The sequence below is a fragment of the Rattus norvegicus genome, chromosome 11 (genome assembly GCF_036323735.1).
Source record: "Rattus norvegicus strain BN/NHsdMcwi chromosome 11, GRCr8, whole genome shotgun sequence".
Taxonomy (NCBI): domain Eukaryota; kingdom Metazoa; phylum Chordata; class Mammalia; order Rodentia; family Muridae; genus Rattus; species Rattus norvegicus.
The window spans coordinates 76,080,114-76,094,229 of record NC_086029.1 but is presented as its reverse complement, the minus strand read 5'-3'; the positions used below and the strand labels follow the sequence as shown (position 1 = coordinate 76,094,229).

Here is a 14,116-nt window from a genome sequence, read left to right as displayed (position 1 = left end):
GAATGCTTCCCTCTGAACGGGATACCTCATACCTCTGCTCTTAAGGCTCGGGAGTTAAGATAAAAGTAAGTCTGAGTAAGCCAGAGTCGGAGGATGACTGAAAAGGAACTGTCTTCTGGACACGGGATGACTGAAAAGGAACTGTCTTCTGGACACGGAGGGCAGTTACACATGAATTTCTAGTAGTTCAGACCGAGTGCAGAGGACCATCCCAAGCCCACCCTAGACAAAATCCCAGCAGGGGGCGGGGGAGTGTGCACGAGTCACACCCATGAGCTATTGGCCACTGAAAACTGTTGGGAGAGTCAGTTTACTTTAAGGGTGTAGCCCCGGACAAGTTGACCACATCCAGGAGTAGATGGAAACCTCAGCTGTATTTGTGGAGGGGAGAGAAGGGAGTTGGTGAGAAAGGGGACAGAGACAAGCACAAAAGTGGGGTTGGTATGGGAGACATGGAGGGAGGGCCAGATACCAAGATACGTTGAAGGAAATTCTCAAATAACCGATTTTAAAATAAAGGCGGATGTGGTGGCAGGTCCTTAATTCCAGTACTGGGGAGGCAGAGGCAGGCGGATCTCTGAGTTTGAAGCCAGGCTCATCTACAGAGTGAGTTCCAGGCTACACAGAGAAACCCTGTCTGAAAAATCCAAACAGTAAGAGAGGGGGAAGTGGAGTCAGTCCTTCATGTAGTGCTGAGTTCTTAGTAGTGGCTAGCGGCCTACAAAAGTCACACAGTGAAATCTGAAAGTACAGATTAAAAACTATTACAGCTTTGCCAGACAAAGTCAGTCCGCTGTTCTCCCAGGGTCTAAAACGCATTGTTCCATGCCTCCTTACCCTTAGGGCGTTTACTAAGAGTCTGGTGTTAGCTGGACAGTTTGCTTCTGTAGATTCTTTGTTAGAGCTTCGAGTGATATTCCTTGGTTCTCTGGTCTTAGCATTTTCATAGCAATGTGAAGAAATTATTTGTTCAGGATTCTTCTGTCTTTTTTGCTCAGATGTCTTTTTATGTCTTATATTTTGGAAACTTATGCTATGATCGCATTGTGCATCCGGGTTTTTTCTCAGCCCTTCTGTCCTTGGATTTACTTATTACGTGTTAACATAACAGCTCTTTTTTTTTTTTTTTTTTTTTTTTTTTCTCGGAGCTGGGGACCGAACCCAGGGCCTTGCGCTTGCTAGGCAAGCGCTCTACCACTGAGCTAAATCCCCAGCCCCTAACATAACAGCTCTTAGATGTTAGAGCACCCTTATCATTTTTCTTTGCTAATGTCTGAATGTTTTTTAACTTTATTTCAGTCTTTGATATTCTGCTTGGTCTAGTGTATTGGTAGTAACTTTCCATTTTAATGTTTAATTCCTCTATTGGGTAATCCATATTTGACATTGCTTGGGGGAGCTCCCCCAATGTTAATTTCTTTGCTTATTCTCTCTCTTTTGTTGCTGGATACTCTCATTCAAGGCTTGAATGAATTCCCTTATTTCTTCAATCTGCCTTTTTATATTTTTTGAATTAGTTGATCACTTTTAAATTCATTTGTCAGCATTTCAACCATTACCCTGTCTTTTTTGTGTGGTCATTAAGTTATAATCTTTTGAAAGCGTCAGTTTCTTGCTTTATTCATCTGTTTTTTGTTGCTCTTTGTGCATCTTTGGGATGATTATCCCATCGGGTTATATCTGGGAATTTACTTCATAGGCGCTCCCTCCTCCTTCCCTTCCTCCTTTTTATTTGTTTAAGGCAGGTTTTCTGTGTAGCCCTGGCTGTCCTGGATCTCATTCTGTAGACCAAGCCAGCCTGGAACTCAGAGAGATCTGCCTGCGTCTACATCCCGAGTGCTGGGACTAAGGGCATGTGCTACCAGGATGCATTCTGGAAGGAAGGGAGGGAGGGAGGGAGGGAGGGAGGGAGGGAGGGAGGGAGGAAGGAAGGAAGGAAGGAAGGAAGGAAGGAAGGAAGGAAGGAAGGAAGGAAGGAAGGATGGGTTTTACATGCACGTATGTCTCTGTACCACATGCATTGGTGCCTTTGAGGCCAGACGGCGCCATCAGAGCCTCTGGAAACACAAGCTGTAGGTGACCATGAACCACCCCCAGTCTCTGTCTATTTCTGTCTGCAGACTTTTCAGCTGACCTTTTATCTCCTGTCTTTGGATGAGTCTGTCTTTGTTATGTGGCTTTACTTACTGCACGTCACGGAGGCAACTTTCGTCCATCTTCTCTGCTCCTCTTTGTCTGTCCCAAGTAGTGCTTGTCTGGTCTACACGTCAGCTGCCCCAGTGCAGGACACAGCACAGCCCAGAAGTCTGTGCAGGTCAGAGCTCGTTTGCTGCTGTTCAGGAGGCTGCATCTTGGCCTTTTGGAGCACTAGGTTCCTGATACTGAATTACGTGCTATGGCCAAATGCCGTCAAAGGGTGGTGCGTTTGGTTGATGCTCAGATTGTATCTTTGTTGGTTATATTTTTGTCTTTTGGAAATAATGTCACTATGACTGTTTATAGTTATTGTTCAGACATTTACACACACACACACACACACACACACACACACATCTGGGAGTGGAATTTCTGGGTCGCATGGTGATTCTGTGATTAAAATCTTAAGGGAATGGTGACCTGTTTTTCTAAATAGCTGTACCACTTTAAAGTCCCACAACAGTGTTGAGCTGTAATTTCTGCCTGCACTTAACGTGAAAACACTTGCTGTTGTCCACTGGGTTTTTTCAGTTCTAAATTAAACTTACTGTAGTGAGTGTGAGGCCTCACTGTCTTTCCTCCTTGTCATATGGGCTTTGCTCACACGAAACCCAGAGTTTCTATATTTCATATAGACATATTTCATGTATCTCTAACTTTCTTTGCTTTTACTTCATTATAGCTATAAAATATGTGAGATACAATATTTGTCTTGTTAATTTGTTAAAACCTTTCATGTGGCTTTGCATGTATGTGATCTGTCCTTCACAGAGTTCTGTGGGTGCTTGAAAATATTACATAATATCAATGAGGGGTTTGTATGTTTGGTAGGACTATTCAATTAAGTTTTACTATTATTTGTGTGTCTGTGTGTGCATATGCAGGGGTGCCATGGTGCCTATGTGGAGGTCAGAGGGAAATCCTCGGAGATGGTTTTCTCCTTCCATTCTCTTAAGTTCTGGAGGTGCACTCAGCTCGCCAGGTCTCCATGGCGAGTTTCTTGTCTACTGAGCCATCTTACTGCCCCCCCCCCAATGTTTTTGTCTTTCTTTATTGACACAGCTGACTGGATTATCTTTCATTCCTGATACTAAATTACCATATTAAGATTTGTCAGTTTATATATGTAGACGATGTAGGGGTGGATTTCAGTTGGATTCAGCCTTTTATCACTATTCTTTTTTCTTTTGTTGGTTTTTGACTTAGAATTTATTTTAGCTAATATGTCATCCTACCTGTCTTCTGGTGACCATGGGAAGTATCCTTTCTGTCTATTCACTCTGAGCTGCTGCATTTGCTTCAGCTTATGGTGAGTCTCGTAGACAGTGTCCATGAGTAATCGAGTCTTGCTTTACTCATTCGTTCATTGGCCCTGTGCTTTAGGCTGCTGAGTTTATTCTAAAGGACATTTGTTGTTTTCTGCTTTTGTGTTTGCAATTTGATAATTCTTTATCATTTTGTGGTTTGCGAATATGATAACTGCATTCACATAGAACCATTTAAGCTGCAAACTTATTGCATATGAAAATTTCATATAGTTTTATATTATTAATATCACATTTTACTTGATATATTGTATATCCATTCATATTTTGTGGTTATAATTATTAGTACTTTCATCTTGATTTTTGTACCAGAATTAAAAGTTAATTTACATCCTGCCCCTAGAGGCACTGCAGGTGTGGCTGCTGTGTCACATGTGCGTCAGTAGGTGGCAGAGAGGAAAGAGGCTATGTCTACGCTCAGTGTTCTGACCTGTGAACATTTGAATGATTAGTAGCCTAATATTCCCTGAAAAAAGGTGACCCTGAGACCACTACAAGTCTGGGGCCAGAGGGCCCAGACGGGAGCTAGCCTGAGGCAGCCACTGTCTTTGCCAGGCAGACCTGGAAGGGCTCCCAGGACAAGCAAGCCGGAGACTAGAAGAGCTATCTTGGACCATAGGCCCCAGGTGTTAGTGGGCCCCAGACAGATGGCCACTTGGGTAGGCCAGGAGAGGAGTGAGTCTCAGAGGAACATCAGACTGGTGCCATGGGAGCCTGACAGGTGGCTAATCTGAGATGAACCCCAGTTTTGTGTCATGTTAGACTGGAGGTACAGAACATGCTTGAGATGACCCTTGCCTGGTGCCATAATGCATAAGCAGGGCCTAGCACTCCTGAGACCACTTCTGACATGACCCCAGGCACTCAGAGAACCCAGGCACCACTAAGAGGAGCAGGTGAGTGGTTGAGAAATGAAAGAGAGGGGTTGGGGATTTGGCTCAGTGGTAGAGCGCTTGCCTAGGAAGCGCAAGGCCCTGGGTTCGGTCCCCAGCTCCGAAAAAAAAAAAAAAAAGAAAAAAAAAAAGAGAAATGGAAGAGAAAGAGAAATAAGGATGTGCACTGGACACTTAAGGGTAGTAAGGAGTAGCCTTATATAAGTAGTCAGTGATGCCACCTGAGATCATGGTGGGGTCCTGGCCTGTGCTGGCACTGGAGACCACATCTGGGAGTTGCGGTCTGTTGCCATGAAAAGCCAGAAAAACATCCCTGGTCTGAGCTGCCAACAGTGGCTTTGTTTATGTTTGAGGACTATGCAGAACTGGCCCCTCGCCTCACCTGGGAGAGCTGGCTCTAGCTGTGCAGGATCCTTGACCTGACCCTAGCCAGCTGTAGTACTCAGGAGAGCAGCCCTGACCCTAGCCAGCTGTAGTACTCAGGAGAGCAGCCCTGACCCTGACCCTGACCCTAGCCAGCTGTAGTACTCAGGAGAGCAGCCCTGACCCTGACCCTGACCCTAGCCAGCTGTAGTACTCAGGAGAGCAGCCCTGACCCTGACCCTGACCCTCTGTAGTACTCAGGAGAGCAGCCCTGACCCTGACCCTAGCCAGCTGCAGTACTCAGGAGAGCAGCCCTGACCCTGACCCTGAGCCTAGCCAGCTGTAGTACTCAGGAGAGCAGCCCTGACCCTGACCCTACCCAGCTGCAGTACTCAGGAGAGCAGCCCTGACCCTGACCCTGACCCTAGCCAGCTGCAGTACTCAGGAGAGCAGCCCCTCACATTGCAGGAGCAGCAGGTGAGCTGGGCTGAGGATGTGTGCATGGGAGAGCTGGCCCTACCACTCGTCTCCCTGTGGTGGCTTGGATGAGGGAAAGATACCCTCCTTCCCTGTACCTCCTCACCATCGACAGCAGGTGGGAGACCTGTGCCTAGGCTCATTAGAGCAGAAGAGCTGGCCCTGTCCTTCACCAGCTGTAGCACTCAGAAGAGCAGCCTCTGTACCTCACTTGGGCAGCACAGTAGACGGATGAGCCAGTCCAGAGGGCTCACTGGGACACACTGCAGCTTCCACAGCAAGATTTGTTTTTCTCTGTTGTAGGGGAGCTTGCAAGAGTGAGGGGCTGGTTTGGGAGTGTTGAGGGGAGATGAGTGGGATTGGGGTGCATCATGTGAAATTCACAAAGAATCAATAAAAGGTTAAAAAATGAAACTTAAAGTAGTTTACATAGCACAATTATGGTTTTTCAGTTATTGCCTATCAGTCTTGAATTTTCAATATCCTTTTGTATAGCTGTTTAGAATATACTTTTTGCTAAAGTAAAATTTTAGTATTTATTACTAGTGATGATAAATACCCTCATTTTTTAATTAGCTGGGAAACTGATACATCTATCTGGAGAAGGAAACCTGGGTGGGGTGTGTGTGTGTGTGTGTGTGTGTGTGTGTGTGTGTGGTTGGTTGGTTGGTTGGTTGGTTGGATTTTGGTAGGGATCTGGTTTTGAAAGGGCTGGTAGATTCCTGTACTGTTAAACGTAGTCAGCCCCTGTCATTGTCTGTTGAGTCCTTTCATTGAGTGTCCTCTATAGTCTTGCCTCAGCACGTGCATCTGTTTCGGTTGACCTCACTCTACCAATCACCCCTCGTCTGTGGAAGTGGCAAGAAACTGCAGCACACCACCAGAAGTGTTTTGGTTCATTTCTCTCTATGGAGCCCCAACAAATGCAGCTCAACTACACAGTGTAAGACAGACCAGTACATGTGTGCCGTTAGCGAAGAGTCCTTCATCACGTGTCCTTTTAGAACCATCCTCTCTCCTGTGTGTCTGCTTCAGCGAAACATTCTTCCACGAGTCTGCCTTAGCCTTTCACGCTTCTGTGCAGTTTAACAAAACATTCCTTCTCGTGTTTGCCCCAGCACGTCTAACCAATACCATCTAACCAACGTTCCAAAGAACCCTCAAGTTTCCACTTTGGATTCCTCCAAAGCTAAGATACTAAAAGTAAACTTAAGAGCGTATCAGTAAACGAATTCAGAGATAGAGAGTCATGCATTTTATCACTTGCCACTTGAGGGTCTGTGATTGTCACTTCAGTGTTGTCTGTAATTATGTAGGTAACAGACCTGGACATGCTGGTGAAGGATTCTAGATTGGTTTAATGATGGGAGGGAGGAGGAGACCAGCATTTATCACTGTTTCCTGAAGTGGGGGAGTCACCCAGCCTTTCCCACTGTGATGGACTGTGAAACTTCTCTCCAGCTCCTCTTTTATTATTTCCATACTGGCAGCAACATTTCCTACAATACAATGTGTTGTACTTTCTAAAAGTAGAGCTATCTATCATTCATCTAAATACATAGTGCTGACTTGTATTAATATGACTTGGATATTGTTATCAGAACAAGGTTCTATAACACTAAAATATTCCTAAAATATGGCTCAGAGTTTATTGGGGAGAGTTGGACACTAATGAATAAACGCAAGTTAGGTATAATGTGTTAGGTATAATGTTATAATTTTGGTATTCTGCAGAAGAATGAAGCCAAGACTTGGATAAAGAGAGGCTGGAGCTGTTGAGGTTGTGATTTAAGATAGGATAAGAATGTAGCATTTGAGGAAAACCTGAAGTAAGTGAGGGGACCTAGATTAGTTACTTATGCAGTTAGAAGAAATTTATTGTGCCTGTGTGTGGGCATGCACAAGTCATGGCATGTGTATAACTCAGGAGAACTTTCAGAAGTAGGTTCTTTCCTCTCTGTGAGTTCAGGAATCAAACTTAGGTTCTCCAGCTTTGTTGCAAGTGACCCTTGAAGGTCTTTAGTCTAAGCGTTGGTTTATATCGTTACTACAGGCGAGATTGGAAGCACTACAAGGACTGTATTATTCTTTGATAACCACGATATCTTTCTTTCCCTGTCATTCCTCCGCCCTTAACACTCAACATACCCCTGGTCACAAAAAGTTTATCCTACCATCTGAAGAGATGGCAGGACCTGGGTTCTGTTCCTGCCACCCACATGGTAGTTCACAACTGCTCATCATTCTTTCAGTCTATCAGAGTATCTGACACCCTCTTCTGGCTTCTGCAGCTGCTAGGTTATACGTGGTACACAGACACACACAGAGGCAAAACACTCATTCACATACAATGAATAAAACTTTGGGGATTGTCTTTTTTTAATGTAATATTTTTCTGGAGATTTAGATATGTTTTTGAGAATCATAGTATGATATAGATGTACTATAACTTGTTTATACATTTCCTCCCATGAAGGACATTTGATGGCTGTTCACATTAAGCTTATAGTTTATGTTCCTGTGTAGCTTTTCGTATAAATTCCATTGCTAGGGAACAAATACACAAGATTGTCACTCCTGGAGTCCTGTGTGAATTTTAGAGCTAGAGCCAACTGTGGAATGTGAGGCCAGAGAGAGAACCGAATCAATACTGCAAGGATTACTTAGGTACCTGGAGGCGTGCAAGTGCCAGCCATTGAAATGGGAAGGCTGTGGGCGGAGCAGGTTTAAAGGCAGTCAGGAATTTGCTAATGACATGACACAATCTAAAAAGGAAATTGTTAAGTAGATAGTTCACTGGAGAGATTGGCTTGGTGATACTCAGTTGGGAGTCACCAGCTGTCAAGCTGCAGACTGGACAGGATTACAGGCAGTTGAAGAGAGCTGCGAGAACAGGAGAGAGAGAGAGCCTTGAAGGAGGAGGAGAATGGTTGGTCACTTGCTGTCTGTGGTTAGTCTGCAGCAGTCTGAGATTGTAATTCAGTTCTATTCTAGAGGGATATCGAAACCTTCTCATTTTCTTCTGAGAAGCTGTAGGGTTTTTGTGTACTTAGCAAGTCAGTGGTCCCAGAGTAGGATTAAGACTTACCTAAAGCTTAATTTTATATCCTTTCATGTAAAATGACTCACATTTTCTCCAGGTGCATGTTTCTAAAAGATAGTTTTAGAACTCTCATTATTTTAATAAAATCGTTTTCATTGCACACACCATGTTCTGTTGTACGGCATCTGTGTGTATATATGTCTATTTGCCTTGTTTTGAATGATAAATTCTGAGCACTGAAGTCTGCTTTATTGTTGTGTCTCTCCGTCAATAGTAATTTGAAGACCAAAACAGGTTACATTCCATTGTTAGAGTCAGAGCATGAGTTCTGACGCACACACACCCGTTTAAGTAAATTAAAAAAAAATCACCGCTGGTGTTTGCTAGCATCTTAAGTAATTTTTTAAATAAATGTGCATTGGTGTTTGGCCTGCATGTAAGTAAGTCTGTGTGAGGGGTCAGATCCATGGGAACTGGAATTACAGTTATTAGCCGCCACGTGGTGCTGGGAACTGAACCCTCTGAAAGAGCAGCTGGTACTCTCAGCTGCTGAGCCGTCTCTAGCCCTACTAGCATCTTCCTGAACCCTTCTGTACTTACAGCCTCTGTAAAATGAGAATAATGGTGTTGCCAACGTGAAAGGTTTAAATCATAATGGTAAAGCTGCTGGCATAGTATATATGCTAAATATGTATATACATATATACATATCGGTCATATATTTTCAGTATTCTGTGGTCATTGGTATCATCACTGTTGCTAAACACAGGGTTTAAGGAATGCATTCAAGATAGCATTTATCTATATGCTAGGACGGCCTCTGAAATAGGATTTCAAGAGCCTCACTCAGGCCTTCTTTAACCCACCACAGCTGATGGGAAGTATGAGTCCTCTACTTCTCTTTTTGCCACACAGTTGGATCCTTTATAACTATAATTTACAATTCGATATTCTATGGACTGGTTATAGTAGCACTATAGGAAGATATTATAAATTCCTAGAGCACGAGTGGTTAAATTAATCTGCAAAATTTATTCTGTGTGTGTATGAGAGACGTAGGGGTAATAGATAAAAAATGAGTATCAGGAATTTTTCTCTCTTGTTTTGTAGAACAGTGATAAACTGGGCTTTCCCTTTTTTTTAAATAAAGTTTTATTAGAACATGGTCATGTTTGGTCTTTTTAATTTTGTCAATGGCTATTTTTACAGTGTAGCTGTACACTTGAGTAGTTACAGCAAAGTCCAGGTGGTTTGCCAGACTTTACTATCTGGTCCTTCATAGAAAATATGTGTCCACTCTTACTTTAGGGTATTAGTTTTGTGGCTTTTGTCTTATAACTTCTTATCACTTTTTTCTTCTTGTGTGATTACTTTGATCTACATATAAATAAGCCTCAAAACTCTTCTTTTGAATACCTTAAAATTTTATGGGACTAGGGTCAATAATGTGACACCAATGCTTAGGTTCTCCAGTTTATTTTTGTTATTGTTTATTGTCGCCGACTCTAATTAGGAGTCCAGGCAAGTCTGGGCGTCTTTTCTTGCTTTATACACATTTTTATGCTGCTGTGACTTCCAGAGCCCTCCTACTGAGGAGGGAGTGAATGTATTCAGGTTCCATTCTGCACCTTTCACCCTCAGTGTCTGTTCCCTCAGGTGAACTAACCTCCCTGCTTCCCAAAGAACCTTCTAGGCCAGTGGCTCCTGCTGCTGTGTTAATAGCCATGTGAGTAAGACACCTGAGAGATCCCCAAATTCCACTTACCAGCTGTTAATCAGCCTCTCAGACCTTGGTTCCCATTCTCTTTTGAGCATTTCCTTCTCTATAGTCTTGGTTTTGTTTCTTTGCCTCATCCCTTAATAACTTCTTTCATAGTCAATAATATTCCCCAAATCAAAGCTCTTACTCAGAACACAATCAGTGGTTTTTTGTTCATGGCTTGCAAAATTTTATCTTTGTGTATAAGACTTTTTTCCCCCTCTCTGATAGGTTTGCAGACCTTTACAAAATAACAAGCAGGGGTTTTTTCCCCCTCCTTGTCTTCTATTGCTGTGATAAGACACCATGACCAAGACAACTCAGAAGAAAGAATTTATTGGGAGTTTACAGGTTCAGAGGGTTAGAGTCCATCCATGATCATCATGGCGGGGAACATGGCAGTAGGCAGGCATGATGTTGAAACAGTAACGAAGTGCCCACATCTTGATCCACAAACACAGGGTGCAGAGAAAACTAACTAGGAGTAGTATGGGATTTTGAAACCTCAGGGACACCTTCAGTGACACACTTCCTTCAACAAGGCCACACCACCTAAATCTTCTCAGAGAGTTCCTGTAGGGGTGGTTCTGATGCTAAGGTCCCAATTGATTCTTGATTGATCAGTAAAGATGCAGTGAGCCAATTGCTTATGCCCCGCCCTCCCACCCCCCATGGGCAAGCTAGCAGATGAGGGAAGAAGAGAGGTGTTGACCATGCTTCGGAGGGAGAAAAGCCGACCAGCCACGTGAGATGCTGGCGAGATGTTGGGTGGAGCACCCATGAGCTGCTTCTCCAGGCGGGAGGTTGGGATGCTGAGCTGGGACTGAAGGTGGCTGAGCAACTGAAATTGAGGGCAGATTTAGGATGCTGAGCTGGGAGTACTGGGAGGGGCACGCCAGACGCCGTGGATCGGAGGTGTTGAGCCATAAGGCAGGTTGAAATTGAGCAATGTGTATATCTGTGGTTTTCACCCACAGATCCAATATTCTCTGGGCGGTGGCTGGAAGCACAGTCCGCCCAGGACTTAAGGCAGGGTAGCAAAAGTGACAACAATTTCTCCAACTGCGGACCAAGTAGACAACCATAGGAGCCCCTGAGGCCATTCTCATTTAGACCACCCTTCTGTCACACACATGGTGATGAAATCCCTGGCACTGTGCTGGAAATTTGGTGAGACCATTCACTAGCATATTATTTTGCAGACCAAGACACCAAGTTCTTATGTCAGCTAAGTATTAAAAATATTTGTTATATACCTGAAGCTATTTTGAGATTTTCTTTTTAGAAGCCATTTGTAGAGTACTTGGGGGACATCAATTTTACTATGGAATAAAAAATATTAGGGATTAAAGCGATTCATTTCTTTGGATAACATTCTCTTTGGATACCATTAATTTTTTTACAGAAGTTATATTTAGGGAAGGGAGTCTTGAAAACAAAGTCTTTGAGGTGAATCCTGTTTTTCAGTAGCAGCAGAGTTCTCTGTGATGAGGGATAAGATCTTCCAGTGGGACAGACTTTGGGGAAGAGGGAAGATGATCGACAGATGTGTGCTGCCTACTTTACACCCACAGCTTTAAGCTTGCTGGTGTTTCTCACCTGAAAGTTAACTTTCTCCAGGTTACATAATGGCTCCTGAAGTACCTTTCTGCTTATCTGTGGCTCTCTGGCTTAGCTTTCAGATGCAAGCCAGCCAACGTGCTCCCTCCCTCCCTGGTATAACATCAGTTATGGTAAAAGTGAGTCAAACCCTTTATGTAAACACCTGGCAGAAATTACTTAAGGGAAGGAGAGACTTTCTGGTTAGGATTTATTTTAGCAGGTTCAGTCCTGGGTGAGATGACCCTACAGTTACAGTCCCATGGCTCGATACTACAGTGCAAGATTGTACTGGAGCAGAGATGCTCACTGGGAAGCCGATACGCTCCCAGAGAACTCCTTTCTCTCGCTAGGCTCGTCCCAAACATACTATGAATCCCTAAAGGCCTTAGGATTCAGTCACTCAGTGATTGGACTCACTAGCCATGGATCAAGACTTTAACATATGCGTCTTACAGGGAACGTATATCTAAACCATAACAGTTGTTACATGTATTTTATATGTATTTTATATGCATTTTAATGTTTCTTTTATAAGAAGAAGAAAAGCAAGTTTTGATTGACATGTCCATGTCAGGCTTTCTCATTTGTGTGGCTTTTGTTTTATATGGAGTAGCTAGCTTTTTGCGTGTCTGTTACAATTACAAGTCTTTTGTATGTAAGAGTCCACTTGCCTTCCCTTCCTGTTCTCTTCCCAATGATAGCTGGCCAATGAAGACAGCAAGTTCAGGTTTTGCTCTTAAGGAGTTTGTAGTAAGTTGATTAGACATGGGGTATATGTTGTCTTTGTCATTGCAGTATAATACATGAGTTCTGTAAGGTCTGGGATTCATTTATATAATAGTGTTGGCCTGTGCTTGTAGTAATACACTGTAAAATAAAACTTCAGTAGACTTAAATATTTTTAAGTCCTATAAGGGGAGTTTAATGTGTGTTGGGACAGCCGAGGAGGGCCTGAAGATGAAGGGATGGGAATGAAGTAAGTCGCAGTCTGAGAACAGGTAGGTGTGTAGGTGGGGAAAGGTCATGGCACTCCTGCGACAGTGTGATCAGTGAGCAGGTAGCATTGACACTCTGGACGAGGCAGCAAGGTTTAGGGATAGTGTGGAGAGCATTATTTCTGTGTGCATGGAATCCGGATACGGACTGTCAGAGAGGGAGTTAATATCAGCACTCCAGTGTTCCTTAGGGTATAGTTTCTGTGGTTACTTCTTTTACTTTGAAATAATCTGTGTGTTTCTATCTAGATTGTATCTTCTGTATACAGGGATGTATTTAGAGCTAAAAATAGAATCCAGTTTGAGTTGGGTGGTGGTGGTGGTACACACTTTTAATCCCTGGTCTACAGAGCAAGTCCCAGGACAGCCAGGACAAGGCTACACAGAGAGACCCTGTCTAGAAAAAATATAAAAGCCCAGTTAGGCAATCTCTGCCTTTGGATTGTTAACATCATTCATAATTTATGCAGTTTCATAGAAGGAATTACTGGTGCCATTTTACTTAGTCTCTTTCTTATGTTGGTTTTGCCCTCCCTTCTAGAATGTACTGACTTCTTTGTCTTTAACAAATACCTTTTCCTTATTTCCGACTTCTTTGTCTTTAACAAATACCTTTTCCTTATTTCCGACAGTTTCATAAGTGAATGTAATAAATTCTAGTGAGTTTTATAGCCCTATCCCCTTCCTCCACCTCACCCTGCCCCTTCCCACAAACCCCCTTTCTTTCCGGTAAGCCCCACTCTTATTTTCATGCCGTGTGTGCTCCCCTCTGCTCCATGAGCATGTGTGGAAGATGGTACTACAGTTTCTGTGCTTGAGTGCCAGCCCTTCCTTAGCCACCATTAACTGTCAGTTGTTCCTTGACGAGGAGAACACTGCCCCTTTCATAAAGAGGAACGGATGATCCCACTCGGAGCAGAAACTTTTTGGTACACTCTACTGGCTTTCTCATCGCTGTGGGAAGATATGGTGGCCAGAGCACATTGTGCCCACAGTCAGGAAGCAGAAAGAGTTGGACGGTGGTGCTTTTTACATTGCATTTGTTCTGTGGTCTAGGATGCTAGCCCAGGTAATGGTGCTTGCTGTCAGCGTTCAGTCTGGGCCTTCCCACCTGCTGAACAACTCTGTCTCCTCACAGTCACGCCTGGAGACGTGTGTCTTAGGTGACTCTTTAGTGTGGTTGTGGGGATTACACTTGGCACCTCACTTTATGACAGGCTTTCAGACTAATATTGCATTAGTTGTAATAAAACTGTAGCTCAAATACAGCTCTATCTCCCTTCCTTTATGCCATTATTGTCTGATGCAGTGTATTTGTGTTCTGTGGCTTGTATTTTATCTTTTGATGGAATTAAAGGAAATCACTACGTTTATAACATTGCACATTATGATTACAGTAGCTGTTTTATAGACACTGCTCAGTGCACTAGCTTTATCTATCAAGAACAGGGTTTGCTATGGGA

General features: G+C 43.4%; 1 protein-coding gene and 1 non-coding gene across 9 annotated transcripts in view; both read left to right on the top strand.

Annotated features, from left to right (window-relative positions):
- Gsk3b (glycogen synthase kinase 3 beta) overlaps positions 1-14,116 on the top strand; it is a 150,164-nt gene that overhangs the window by 60,436 nt on the left and 75,612 nt on the right.
- On the top strand, positions 3,854-3,985 carry LOC120095744 (small nucleolar RNA SNORA17). The gene has a single exon (XR_005491536.1). It is a non-coding gene; the product is annotated as a small nucleolar RNA SNORA17 (small nucleolar RNA).